At 44.0% G+C, this 12,555-nt stretch overlaps 1 long non-coding RNA gene across 1 annotated transcript; it reads right to left on the bottom strand.

Moving 5' to 3' along the window:
* Nucleotides 1-1,911: 1,911 nt before the first annotated feature.
* LOC142930490 (uncharacterized) lies at nt 1,912-6,841 on the bottom strand. Its single transcript, XR_012946415.1, has 3 exons — nt 4,409-6,841; nt 3,194-3,294; nt 1,912-2,289 (listed from the first exon to the last, which is right to left on the bottom strand). It is a non-coding gene; the product is annotated as an uncharacterized LOC142930490 (long non-coding RNA).
* Between the last annotated feature and the right edge of the window lie 5,714 nt (nt 6,842-12,555).

The following is a 12,555-nucleotide window of genomic DNA, read 5'->3' as shown; positions in this document are numbered from 1 at the left end:
TGCTTGTTTGCACACTTTAGTTGCTGCTCCATTTGCTTTTTTTTAATGTCCTCGTTTCTCGTGCATATCGTAGCAGGTAAGATACACCGGTGAAAAACGTTCTTCTTGAGGCACATTATCACGTCCCTTTTTGTTAATATTAGTTTTACAAACGCACCACCGCCTGCTCTTGTCCACTTTTTTTCGTAAAATTTGATTCCAGTTCACCTTCGACAGATATCTTCAAATGTGAACCCAACGTGCTCTGCGTGCCTTGCTTTTCTCATTCATCATGAGCCCAACTTCGTAACCTTATTTGTTTCTATCATCATGCAATCTCAGTATAGCTTTTCTTTTCAGTTTTGTAATGTATCTATTAATTTCAATTTGTAGGCCACTGTGTCCGACAGCTTGGATGACCGCATCAATTCCCATTGAGTAAAATGCTTTTTGAGAGTCTACAAATGTTCAGAATAATAGCTTAATTTGATATTTCCAAAATATGATGCAATGGTATATATGGCTTCAAAGGTAGAGAAACCTTTCCTAAACCAGGCTTGCCCGTGTGCTCGCCTGCCCTAACATTTTACCTATTCAGTTCCCAATGATCTTTACAATCAATTTACATTCATGTGATAACTCATACACACAGCTCACTCACACTCACTCACACTCACAGCTCACTCACACTCACAGCTCACTCATACACACAGCTCACTCATACACACAGCTCACTCATACACACAGCTCACTCATACACACAGCTCACTCATACACACAGCTCACTCATACACACAGCTCACTCATACACACAGCTCACTCACACTAACAGCTCACTCACTCACAGCTCACTCACTCACTCATACACACAGCTCACTCACTCACACACACAGCTCACTCACACTCACACACAGCTCACTCACACTCACAGCTCACTCACTCACACTCACTCATACACACAGCTAACTCACACTCACTCATACACACAGCTCACTCACAGCTCACTCATACACACAGCTCACTCATACACACAGCTCACTCATACACACAGCTCACTCACTCACACTCACTCATACACACAGCTAACTCACACTCACAGCTCACTCACTCACACTCACTCATACACACAGCTCACTCATACACACAGCTCACTCACTCACAGCTCACTCATACACACAGCTCACTCACACTCACAGCTCACTCACTCACACTCACTCATACACACAGCTAACTCACACTCACTCATACACACAGCTCACTCACAGCTCACTCATACACATTCACAATCGCATGCAGCTCAGAGGAGACGGGCGAGTGAGAGTGAGGCAGAGCCGTGCTCCGTCCGCTGCTCCCCTGAGGGACCCCCGTGCTCTCCACTGCTGGCTTGAGGGAGAGCCGCGCTATGTCCACTGCTGCCCTGAGGGAGCCAGACGCACTCTCTCCACTGCTGCCCTGAGGCAGAGCCGCGCTCGCTCTGCTGCTGCCCTGAGAGCCGTGCTCCGTCCACTGCTGCCCTGAGGGAGAGCCGTGCTCCATCCACTGCTGCCCTAAGGGACCCCCGTGCTCTCTCCATTACATTACCACTCGAGTTTTTTTGGTGCTTAAATCCACTGCTGGATGAAGGCCCACCGCACGCTGTGCGAGTGGATCGTAAGGATTTACTTGACCAGTCTGTTGGGGGGTGCCGCAGGCTGTGGTTGTTGGGGGGTGCTGCAGGCTGTGGTTGTTGGGGGGTGCTGCAGGCTGTGGTTGTTGGGGGGTGCCGCAGGCTGTGGTTGTTGGGGGGTGCCGCAGGTTGTGGTTGTTGGGGGGGGGGGGTGCCGCAGGCTGTGGTTGTTGGGGGGTGCCGCAGGCTGTGGTTGTTGGGTGGTGCCGCAGGCTGTGGTTGTTGGGGGGTGCCGCAGGTTGTGGTTGTTGGGGGGGGGGGGTGCCGCAGGCTGTGGTTGTTGGGGGGTGCCGCAGGCTGTGGTTGTTGGGGGGTGCCGCAGGCTGTGGTTGTTGGGGGGTGCCGCAGGCTGTGGTTGTTGGGGGGTGCCGCAGGCTGTGGTTGTTGGGGGGTGCCGCACGCTGTGGTTGTTGGGGGGTGCCGCAGGCCGTGGTTGTTGGGTGGTGCCATCCCCCAGTACTGAGGTAGTTCTCATACAGATTGACAATCGTTAATGGGCTACATCATGCAAGTGAGTGTAAAAGAACACGTCTGTTTTCTTGCACACATTAAAAACGTGAGACATTCATCATGAAGGATGTCTCCCAACAATTGTTGTTTTTCTTTTCATTCGGTGAATCAATGCGTGCAGGTTTTCTTTGCATCTGTCCGTTCACGTGCCAAAAAAAAATGTATAAAACGGAAAAAAAAAACATAATAACAGCTCGCTCTGTAAAGTGGCAGGTTGTCAAAAATAAAATTGTACATCCATATCCTATCTGAGGATCAATTCAACCCCCAGACTCATAAAATGAGCACTGCTCAGTAATTACAACCAGGCAGTAAGTCAGAAGGTGGTTGTTCTCTGGGGAGAAGGATCATCCTGACATAGAAATGGGAAAGTTACAAAGCGGACTCGTGACCGGCAGTAGATATGACCACTTCTCAATTTATGTTTAAGGACACTCACTCTTTTGAAGGAGTAGGAAAATACGGGTGGATCCATTTACAGATACCCCACCAACTCAATAGGGAAACAGAGAGAGAGAGAAATACGTTTTAATTTCAAAGCCTCTCCATGTCCCCCGCCAATCTCAACGCACTCATTAAATATTTTACCACTCTCCTGTGTACGATTTGGAGCCATTGCTCTCACAACGCATTCAATCACCTTTTGAGAATAGGAGGGTTGTTGGAAACGAGCGGAGCTATCTATACATGGATCACCTCGTAAAATGTTGGTATAAGGACACTTTCCAGAAAATATTTTTTTTTTTCTGGAAAACTGAAATACTCTGAAACCAATCACGAAAAAAAATTATACCGATCTTTTCTGTACTCTTATTATTTCTTGGCTTTTTTCTTCCATTATGAAAACTATTTTCATATATACGTAGAGAGATAAAATGATTATGCTATTAAGCAGTGTGAATCGTGTGCCTGCTCCCAAATACAAGTGTGTGCAAATGCATAGGTTTCACGTGTGCATACACTTACATCTATCCATTTGCATTTGACTGCACGCACATGGCGACCGTATGTTCGTGCAACGTTGCACATCTGACTCACCATGGAATTGAGTGAGAATCAGAATATTTATTTAGACTGGAAGAATCCGATGAGCCACGAAGCGCTTTTTCACAGACGTCCAGCGGGCAGATACGTGAAACCTGTGCATAGGCGGACACGTGAAACAAATGTTCGGTCCGATAAGTGTATAAAAAAATAACAGATAATGCACAAATAGGTTACGGGACAAATATAGAGACGTAAACAGCAGGGGATTGCTTAACTGTATTTTAGAGAAAATCGAATGTAATGCGTGGCAATGAAGACGCATTACAGTATTGTTTTCGATTTGTGAATGTCTGCAGAAAATGACATGTTGCAAAACGTGGACAAGCACGGCAAAGGGTTTTGGGCGGTAAATTGGTCAGGGTGGATGTGTGACGTTGTACAGCATAGTTAATTTCCCAAACAAAATCGAGGCGATATCAAATGGGACTCGATTGCCAGCTTTGTCTGCTGTGTCAGTGGCTATATAAGCCCAAGCGCGCCTACTTCCAAGGCATTGGACTGCACGTGTTTTGCAGTATAGCAGGGAGGGGTCCTGCCCAGGCTTTATTACAGAACAGTGTCGTCTATGTACATGGAAGATTATACATTTAAAACGAAATTGAGTCCAAAGATTAATATGGAGAGGTGGGTTAATCTGCACACATTCTAAGCGTCAAAAATTGTAAGAGTCTCTGCAAATCACTGGAGTTATGTAAGCTTATTGCACATTGTGAACAGTTGTGAGCTTGTGGTAGTAGTGTCTGCCCTAACTTTTTTTTTCTATCATTACATTATAATTACTTTCATTCTCTGTCCTGTTTATTTTTGCATGGTTGTTTTCAATGTGACTTAAATATGCACCTCTGCATTAAAACACACTTTATAAAAACTAATTAATATTATACATATTTTAAATATACATTTTTTTGGCCTGAGCTCAGAGAAGTTTGGCCTAATCTGTCGCTAGTCAACGTAGTATTTTTTTTAAACGTATAATGGATTAATTTAAAAATAGTTACATATGGAACACATATACACACTATACACATTGTATGATGGGTGTATGGCTTTAAATCTACTCCTAAATCCCATTCACTAGAAGTGTGTTTTGCTTGCCTTGACCTTTAAAATTCATAGTAATCCTTGCACCTGACAGATTAGGCATTTCCTAATACTCTGGAGCAGTTAAAATTAAGTACAGAAAATGAATGCAGAAGCAAAACTTACCAAAAGCATGTTCAGAATTCTGCGCGGATTGGAGAACCGAGAGCACATGGACACAGAGGTGAACAGCGATAGGTTAATGGAGGTGTTCAAGAGTATGAAGCTTCCTAAGGGGACAGCAAAGGGACTTACACATTGTGACAGAGAGCCTCTTAGAAAGAAAAAAAAAATACTACCCTGCAGCGGTCGTGGACCGTGTGGAGCACAGCGTACAAAATCCAGACGCACGTGCTCTCGGTTAAGTCGCGCTGGCAATACTCAGGTGAGTTTCGTGCATTGGGATTGGGTATTTAATTCGAACGATTGTCTGCTTCCATTGTTAGAATGATTATTAATGCTCGATAATGCTGCCGCGGTGCAATAGTTAGCTCAATGGACATATCTATGGGACCTTTTGCCAATGTGAAAATGATAACAACTAAAATATACTTGACCCTTTTTGGCAACAAAACAGGCGTTAAGATGTTCAAAACACCAAATAGGTGCTGCAGGGCATTTAGTCTGCAGTGGACACGCAACCTAGAGGTCTGATTCGATCTTCCGGCACGGCAGGTGAATTAATGAGCAGGTTTGTTAATTTCCCCCCTCCTCTCTTCACCCAGCAATGTAAACGGGCGAGCCACAGTTGGTCGGCAGGTCACGTGTGTTGGGGAAAAGTGTGGGTACTCCCACCTCTTCCAAGACATCTGGCTAGCGTGGAAGAGTAGGCCAAATACCCTCCAGGGGGGCTCTCTAGAGCTACCTCCGATGGAGGTTCTTTTCAACAGCAGTGACGTAAGACGGTAATTTCAGGGGCAGCACCTTCAACTTCATTAGTATTACGATTTTATTGTTTTACACCTTGATCATTCCCAAGATGGATTGCAGGGTACAGCTTAAATTAAAATAGGCGAATGGCCCTCAAGGTGTTATGCTAAAATGAAACTCAGCGAGTAAAGAAAAATTACTGGTAACATAAAGAAGGAAAAATAGGACAAGTCATCATCACGATCCATGGGCAGATAGCCAGTAGGTGTCCACTGCACATTTTGTCATTTGTTTCCACTTTCCTCTGTCTTGTGTCAATATTCTCAAGTCGTGCCACATCTTTCGGACACCAATGGATCATGTCGTCAAACCATTCTTCTGTTAGGTCTCCCTCTCTTAGCGGTTCCTTCCATTTTCTCTCCGAACAACACTTATTTGTCCCATTGTTGCCCATCCTACATACAGTACGTGTCCAAATAAGTGCCAGTTTCCTTCTCGTCTATGATGTGCAACACGGCGAAGGAGACACAGGGCAAGAAAGGAAGACAAATATGGAGAATGTCAAGGGTCAGGAAGAAGCACAGACTTGGGGCGGTCGTGGGCATGGTGGCCTGGTATAATCCGGGCAGAACAAATGCCCCATACAGTATGGAATAAAAAATGCAACTCTTAGATGTGCACTGAAAAAAAAACAATCCCCAATATTCCAAGGCTGTAAAGTATACACTAATTCCAAAACAGCAAACGCCAAATGAGAGTATTACACCAAACCATACGCGTGTCCCCAAAGTCAATAGACTCAATACCATATTAAACAGTGACACAGGGGCTGGACGGTGCGGTCGATAACAAAGAAAATGAATCACAAACAGACGGAATAGGATTGCGAAAGCTGCTGTAAGTAGGCAAATAAAACAAGCTACCCTTAAGGAATGAGACACTTGTGAAAATCACAAAGGGTTCTAAGGTGGGGCCAGTCGGAGGGAGAGCCTCTCCCAGTGCACGCTGTGGCTCTCGCCATCTGCATCTTGCCATCTGCATCACGCGCGCACAGGTAGGGACACAGCTGAGATGCCAGGCAGGCAGGCAGGCACCACGGCTTGTCGTAAAGTCCGGAAGCCGCAAATGAAGCCGAGCTGTATCCTTCTCAATCACGGGCTCAGTGGCTGTCCCCCACCCCTCATGCTGGCAGTGCTGGAAGCACCCTGCTGAGTAAGCGGTGGTGGGGGGGGGGGCGATGCAAAGCCACATTTCACAGCTGAAGGCCCATCTAGGGCATATTCCCCCACCTCGCAAGGGCAAGGTCACTGCACACAAGGTGTGCGGGATGAGCTCAATGAGCGGGTCACGGGGAGCATTGTGACAGAGCCCCAAATGCCCCCACACAAAGACAAAACCAGAGATTGCCCGTATAGCCTGTGGCAAAGCGTTGGGGCAAGTGCCGTAAGCGAGCACCTTTAAAGGCCGGCAAGGCACACGAGAGGGGGTGGGTGGGCAGCACCACGCCCAGACACCTTTGTCTCCCTGGTGACAATATTTACACATTGTACCAGGTACTCATTTGGGGAGGCCCAACACTGGTTCAGGCAATCGTTACTATTGTTGACCTTGATCGGGAAATCGAACTCGGGTAACTGTGCTAACTGCTCCCCACACACAGACACACTCCAAGCCACACACGTAGAGATAAGGAATAGATATGAGCACGGAAATTCAAAGATGTTGACGTGGATATTGGTACAAATTATGTTGATAATGAGAATTTTCCGTGAATTATTGATTTTGTGTGTCCTTTCTTGAATATCTATTGGCAATTAAAACACGTTATCCGTATCTATAACTAAGACTATGGTATGATCATAGTAAATATATAATTAATATTTGAAGCACTTTTCAAATATAACTAAATATTCCTCTGCTTTTTCAAACCTTTACGAGCATCAGTTACCATATTACACTTTTTTTTACTCGTTCAAATTCTCTGTGGAAAAAAAAAATCATAATTGCAAAAATATTAAAGACAATTACACCAGCACCGTAACTTGGCAAGCTATACCGAGGATGCTGAGCAAACAACAAGAACAGCAAATCAAGTAACTATTACATTGTGTTTTTTTTATGGAGCAACACTTCCTTTGAGTCTCAAAACGTTATTCCAGATGGTCCTGCAGTCAATAACCGTATGGCATGTAAAAGGAAACCGGTGTGAGTTCTGGACCTGAAGAAACCCACACTTACAACGGCTGGGAAAATAAACTCCTTAAAAAAAAGTAATTTTTTTAAAACAACGGTTTTTATTAACAACTTCGTTTAACTGACGGTCGAGAAGGTCGTCAATGGCGCATGCGTTTTGTGTGAGCCGATTCCACAGTTTAGGGGACCGCGCTGTTTTTGACCTACACAAATATATATATAATTAATAAGGCGTCCCTACAAAAATTGTAATTGCTTGAAAGGAGGCAGTTACTTGGTGAATTGATGCCGATTTTGATACGGGCATGCATTGTCACCGAATCTTGAGTACGCGTGCAAAATTTGGAATTGATTGGACAGCAGGAAGCAGACTAACTTTTGATTACAAGATTTGACCACGACACAGGGGTCAAGTTAAGTGAAACCGTTGAACAAAAAAACCTCGGGTGAATGTTGGGGGAAAAAAAATACTGCTTCACCTTTCCATAATTCCTACGCAGCCTAACGTGAGGTGCGCATGCTGGGAGCCCGGCGGGGGGAGGGACACGGGCACTTGGGATTTCCCCCTCCCGAGGGGTAGATAGGCGTTAAAGGGCCGTCCGTAAATGACGTCACGCGATTTTGGACGATTTTTGATGCCCCCCCTTCGTCACAAAAAGACAGATCCCCCTTCAAATATGACGTCACAAAGCTCTGCTCCCCTCCCCCCCCAAAAAAAAGTTAAACATGCTTCAAATTGATTTAAACTATTGTCGTGCTTATTTAATGTGGCGCTGCACTCTGATATTGTAGGAGAACATATTTATAAATAAAGAGTACATTTAATTCAGTAGAACGTTCTAGAACGTTCTAGATCTGAGCGTGGCTTTTTTCACTCCAGCGCTGTCCTCCAGACAGTCTCGTCCCTTCACCTGATGAAGGCCGCTTGTGTTGTGGCCGAAACGTCGTGATTTTTGTTATTTTATTTTTTACCTACGTGACTTTACCCAATAGAACCAAAGAGTCAGTAGAACGTGGTGTCTATATTTATTTAAAGTTGCGCATTTTGATTTGACGTCACATTTCTCAACCCCCCCCCCCCCTCGTCACACATCGTCACAAATGTCTGACCCCTCCCCCCCCCCCCCCCCCAGGTGCGTAAGGGACGGCCCTTAATCACCACCGCTCTGCGGGACTAATACTGATCAGAAGTTCACTCGGTACGAGTAGGTTCATTTGTTTGGAAGATTTTGTTCGGTGGACTTCGCCTCCTCCTACCCCCCCCCCCCCCCCCCCCACTGCACGTTTTCCTTCTACTTTTGCTCATCTTCCATTTTATTCCCCATATAAAACAAACAAACCTATGCTTCCCGCTGCTCGCAGTCCCTACGCGAGTGTGGGGGCCAGTGGGCCCCAATCTTCTCCCCCTTCCCAAAAACCCAGAAGCACTGAGTTCGGACCTTTGGTCTGCGGAATTTCTGTACCACCTCCCCCCCTCCTCCCTTGTTGCGTTTCGTGTCTTCTACGGGGCTCTGGTTAAATAATAAACGAGTAAATAAATAAATAGACATATTAATAATAATAATAATAATATATCTCACATTACCGGAAGAGGGGGGGAAACTACATGTGACTGACAACGCAAATTACATTTGAATGTTTCGTGTTCCGGGAAGACTTACGGGTTTCCCAGGACAGCTACGTCAACAAGAGGATGATCTTGGGAAAATCAGGAGAGGCAGTGGCCATAGTGTTCCCCCATACACACTCAGATCTGCTTAGCTTCTGAGATTCCAGATTTGAGTAAATTTCGGGTGATATTGGTCAAAGGGACTTGTTGTGCATTGCTATTTGTGGTTGCAAAAATATCAAGAGACAAACAACTATCGCTGTCTTGTATATGCAATCCTGTTAAAATAACTGAATGGCTGGCGTGTTATAGCTATGATGGGGTATATTGTGAACAAAATGTTTATTGCTGTCTGTGAGGTCATCTACTTTGCTCGTGAGAAGTTTGCAATTAAAAACATATCTGTAAAAAAAAAGAAATTGCATTAAAAATCTGAAAGCATAAAGATGCCTGTTAATACCGTCAAATGGGGAAACTGTCTCAGCTGTAGCTCTAACAGTGCTTTTAAAGCACAATCCACAGAAGTGCAAATGTATCGAGGGAACACGTTATGACAAATAGTAGATAACAAATAAAACTGCAGTCATTACCAAGAAAAAAACATTTTGTTGCCTAAATGAAATCCTCATCTCAATTCATAAATAACTCCGTTGTATGTCAGTCAGCTCTATTTATAGGTCCATTAATAAGACAATCTTCTATCAGTATATTATAAAGTAGACCTTGGCTAGCTGAATCCTAATCTGATGCAGTGTCAACTCGACAATTCCACACACATCTTTTCACAACCCCCGTTTCTTGATTTTTCTTCCATGAAGCCTCAGTACAAAATATTCAACATTTGAGCTACACTTTTTTTCCCCTGACCTTTAAAGCAGCTGTTGCAATTATTTTCAAACAATGTTTCGTGAAGTGCTCTTGCATTTTTTTGTCAAGACATTCGAATGTCCCTTTGACGTATTATGGACTTGGAAGTTTCCCCTAATTGACTAATTGTGTGACATTAAATTCAAGCGTAGCTCAGGAAAAGTCTACTAATAATGTGTGCCAACTAAACAAACTAGCAGGTGGCTGAGTGGTAGAGCCAATAGGCTCTCAACCAGGAGGTTGCAAGTTGAATCAATGTTTAGTTGTTGACTCGGCCCTCCGGGTTTGATAAAAAAAAATACCACTTCATGGATAAATAATACAATCAGTGGTTGTCCCATGCAGAGACTCGCCCCCACAATTGGAATGAGGAATTTCCACCATTGGATCAGGACTCAACAGGAGATGAACGCCACCTTAACAATCTATTCAGCAGGAAATACCAATATCCTTCTTATGCGCATGCACTCATGTTTATTACCACAATTATGTTCCAGAAACTCTCACACCTATGTTCCATGCCAAGGTTCTCCCAAAGGATAACTGCATTATTCTGGTCACTCTTTCCATGCAGTAGCACAGCCCTCGGCAAAGTCCGATTTGACCCTGGCCATCTGTAAGGCACTTATAGATGGCAGTGCCTGAAGAATTAATGCATTTAACCCTTCCAGCAGACAAATGCATTCAAATAATGTTGCTTTCCTGCACACATGGTCTTCGGAAATGTCTGAAAATATACAACCTAAAAAAAAGTAACACATTCCTTATTATTATTATTACAATCTCACAAATGACTTACACGGGAACGTATTCATGTGTGTATATCTGCCAAAGAAGAATGGACGCTCAGTGAAAGAAACCAGAGAGGACATTTGAACATTATTTAAAGGCTTTATTGTGAAAAAACCTTGCCCGATTTGCATGGTGTATTGGCAATGTGACAATGCATTGGTTAATTGGTTTGTATATTCTGAAGCCGAATGATACATCTGTCGAATTGCATGCGTAGGGATTTTTGACTATCACTCCGTGCATGTCGGATGTAACGTGTTGTCGTGACAACCACAGCCACTAGATGCCGCTACATTCACCACAATTTTGTAAGTAAAATAGATTCTTGGATACAACGAAGACCATAAATCATGACAGTTCAGTGAATCACTTGGGGAAAGGGGGGGGGTGCCGCGGTGGTGAGATGTTAACTACCTCGCCTGGTATGCAGGAGGTCGTGGGTTCGATCCCGACCCTGACGCCTGCTGCTGTATATTTGGAGTTTGCGTGTTCTCCCCGTGGTCGCATGGATTTTTCTCCAGGTCATCTGGTTTTTCTCTGCCAAATTTAGAAATATACGCTTAGAGTATTTGGTTGCTATGCATTCGCACGCGATAAGCCACTTTGTTAATCTATCATTTGTGGCCAGGTCACTTCTGAAAAAGAACTATGTAGCTCAGTGGGCCTTACTTGGTAAAATAACAAAAATAATTTAGAGTTTTTATAGTTTCAAATTACGCCCGCAGCAAGTAAAAAAAATCATGTGTCAATGTAAGTTAAACATTATCAAGTGACAAGGTATGCCGCAGTGCATTGCAACATCTTCGCAGATTAATTTGAGAACAAGACAAGAAAATATATTTGTTGCGACACGGTAATGTTAGGGCTTCTTTTGCATCACCCTATTTGTATCTGAACTGAGAAATCTAGTGAGTGTGTTTACATTATGAGCTTCTGTGTTACTCTTGCGAATAGTCCCATCCATATGGATAGTCCATCCTTGTGGGCTATTCCCACATCCGATTAGCACGTTTGGCTACGTATAGTGTGAAAGAAGTCCAACATACATACATATGTATTTTAATCGCAATGTGTTGTGGGTTGATTCCCACATGTAAATCGTTCATTTCAAGAAATTGGCCAAACATCTCAACGGAGGTGGTAGTGCAACGCTGAAATTGCTTGCTCACACCACTGCTGGCAGGAAGCCTCCATGAGAGAGGAAGCTCAAGAGAGCCCTTCCAGTAAAAAAAAGGTAATTTGGCCTACTCTTCTCCGATGGCCAGATGTCTTGGAAAAAAAGTGGGTGTACCCACTCTTTTCCCTACGGCACATGACCTGCCCATCGACTCACTGTGGCTGTACACATTCATGCTGCTGGGTGGACAGCGGCGGGAGGATTTTAAAGAAATTTTTAATATTCCATTCCTAAAACATTTTGTCTGTCCCTCGTGCTTTGTCTGCACTGTGACACTGTCTACAGATATACTGCCTGTGATATATTGCTTTTCCAATTCAAGACAATTGGAACAACACGTTTAACCATATACCACACAGCCATCATAGTGTGTTCTGGCTGGCTGCATTCTTATCAGAGCCTAAGTTTTTTTTATTTTGACTTGCTGTTTAAAGATGTCATACAGGGTTTTATCAGAGATGGCAATATGATGGGGAAAACTGATCATAAATCTTAAGGTAACAGCCACAGAGGAAAAGGAGGGTTGAACAAGCTTGTTAGCCAAGTAGAGATATATAAATAACGAATTTTCTCCAAGAATGGACCTGGCTCCATTATCTCCATGTGTGTCACACAAAAAGCGTATTTACACGAACCACTGGTGTGTCCAGACTTGCGAAACCAGATGGGTAACACAAGCCACCCATTCCCCATCATTTTTGACATTGTGTAAGAATAAGTCCTCCGCAAAAAAAGTATGTAACCTGTGATCATAACACGCTGTGG

Source organism: Petromyzon marinus, chromosome 39, assembly GCF_048934315.1.
Source record: "Petromyzon marinus isolate PM22_M1 ecotype Great Lakes invasive population chromosome 39, UKy_Petmar_22M1.pri1.0, whole genome shotgun sequence".
Lineage (NCBI taxonomy): Eukaryota > Metazoa > Chordata > Hyperoartia > Petromyzontiformes > Petromyzontidae > Petromyzon > Petromyzon marinus.
The sequence above is the reverse complement of the archived record's forward strand: the minus strand, read 5'-3'. Positions and strand labels throughout refer to the sequence as shown.